The 2,364-nt window shown below is 36.4% G+C and overlaps 1 pseudogene; it reads left to right on the top strand.

Annotated features, from left to right (window-relative positions):
- The first annotated feature begins 608 nt into the window (after positions 1-608).
- On the top strand, positions 609-2,033 carry LOC114394712 (annotated as a pseudogene).
- Positions 2,034-2,364: the final 331 nt, after the last annotated feature.

Here is a 2,364-nt window from a genome sequence, read left to right as displayed (position 1 = left end):
AAAATTCCAAGGCAAGATAATGGAGTTCAAAGATAAAAGAATGAAGGCAACATCTGAGATTCTGAACAGTATGAGAATTCTAAAACTGCAAGCATGGGAGATGAAGTTCCTATCAAAGATTATTCAGCTTAGGAAGACTGAGGAGACATGGCTAAAGAAATTTCTAGTTGGTACAACAATTGTTAGATTTCTCTTCTATAACGCCCCAACTTTTATTGTTGTGGTTACATTTGGTGCATGTGCTCTTATCGGAATCCCACTTGAATCAGGAAAGGTCTTATCAGCACTTGCAACATTCAGAATTCTTCAAATGCCCATATACAGTCTTCCTGACACCATTTCAATGATTGCACAAACTAAGGTTTCCCTTGAAAGGATTGCATCATTTCTTCGTCTAGATGAGTGGAAGACTGATGTAGTAGAGAAGCTTCCACGGGATAGTTCTGATAAGGCAATTGAATTAGTAGATGGAAATTTCTCTTGGGATTTATCTTCCCCTAATCCAACATTGAAAAACGTAAATCTCACAGTTTTTCATGGTATTAGGGTTGCTGTATGTGGTAATGTTGGGTCAGGCAAGTCCAGTTTACTTTCTTGTATAATAGGGGAAGTACCAAAGATATCTGGGACCCTGAAGATATGTGGTACAAAGGCTTATGTTTCTCAATCACCATGGATACAGAGTGGCAAGATAGAAGACAACATATTATTTGGTAAAGAGATGGATAGGGAAAAGTATGATGAGGTGCTAGAAGCATGTTCCTTGACAAAAGACCTTGAGGTTCTACCATTTGGTGATCAGACCACTTTCGGAGAGAAGGGAATCAATTTGAGTGGTGGACAGAAGCAAAGAGTGCAAATAGCCCGTGCTCTATACCAAGATTCTGATATATATCTGTTTGATGATCCATTTACACTACATTGTTTCAGGAGTGCTTGCTTGGCCTTTTAAAATCAAAAACTGTGATTTATATAACTCATCAAGTAGAGTTCTTATCCGATGCTGATCTAATATTGGTAAGTGAATCATAGACTTCTCACTAAAGAATTCAAAAATCAGCATTTAGTCAATTTACTATTTTCTCAGTATTTTTCTCTTGCTTACCATTTATTTAGGTCATGAGAGAAGGAACAATAACTCAATCAGGAAAATACAATGACATTCTCAGGTCAGGCACTGATTTTATGGAACTTGTAGGTGCACACAAAGTAGCTTTGTCTTCAATCAAGTCCTTGGAGAGAAGGCCAACATTTAAAACATCAACTACCACCAAGGAGGACACAAGTTCAGTAAGTTGTTTTGAACTTGACAAAAATGTGGTATATGATCAAAATGATACGTCAGATGACATAGTTGAACCCAAAGGACAACTAGTTCAAGAAGAAGAACGGGAAAAGGGTAGAGTAGGGTTTAATGTCTACTGGAAATACATCACAACAGCTTATGGAGGAGCTCTTGTACCCTTCATATTACTTTCAACGATACTCACTGTGGCTTTTCAGATTGCTAGCAATTATTGGATGATTTTGGCTACTCCTATGTCTGCAACTGCAGAACCTGATATTGGAAGCTTTAAACTTATGGTTGTCTATGTTGCTTTGGCAATTGGAAGTTCTATTTTCACCTTTGCCAGAGCATTTCTTGCTGTGATAGCTGGATACAAGACAGCCACTATGATCTTCAATAAAATGCATTTGTGCATTTTTCGAGCACCAATATCATATTTTGATGCCACCCCGAGTGGGCGAATCCTTAATAGAGTATGTCATACTATGTTGACAATTTTCATGGTTTAATTTTAAAAGACACCTTATTTACCTGATATACAGGTTATTGCATTGTTTTGAAAGTTTGATTCCTCTATTTTTTTATTTTTTTTACAAATGACCTTATTGCCGGCTTCCACAGACCAAAGTGCACTAGATATGAACATTTCAAATCTAGTATGGGCAATTGTCTTCAATCTGGTTCAAATCTTGGGAAATATTGTTGTGATGTCTCAAGCTGCATGGCAGGTGTTTATAGTATTGTTTCCAGTCATGGCAACATGCATATGGTACCAGGTAGCTTTTTGGATAATGTCACCAAATGAATCTAATTTTGACTTTCATTCCTCCTATTTTATTTTCCAAGGCACGTGTTTAACGTGTATTTAAATTTTGTTACATAAGTTTTGAGAGGAATAAAATTGTAGGAACTGGATTAGGGGAAGTTATGACAGTTAGTTCTATACTAGAAATTGTAGGATGACCATTATGTGTAGAAAATAGTTACAGGTAGTTATGTATTAAGGATATATTACCTAATAGTAGGTGTGTAATTAGGAAGTGTGAAATTATTTTCTGTTTGTGGACAAAGAATAC

This window comes from Glycine soja, chromosome 18, assembly GCF_004193775.1.
Source record: "Glycine soja cultivar W05 chromosome 18, ASM419377v2, whole genome shotgun sequence".
NCBI lineage: Eukaryota > Viridiplantae > Streptophyta > Magnoliopsida > Fabales > Fabaceae > Glycine > Glycine soja.
The sequence above is the reverse complement of the archived record's forward strand: the minus strand, read 5'-3'. Positions and strand labels throughout refer to the sequence as shown.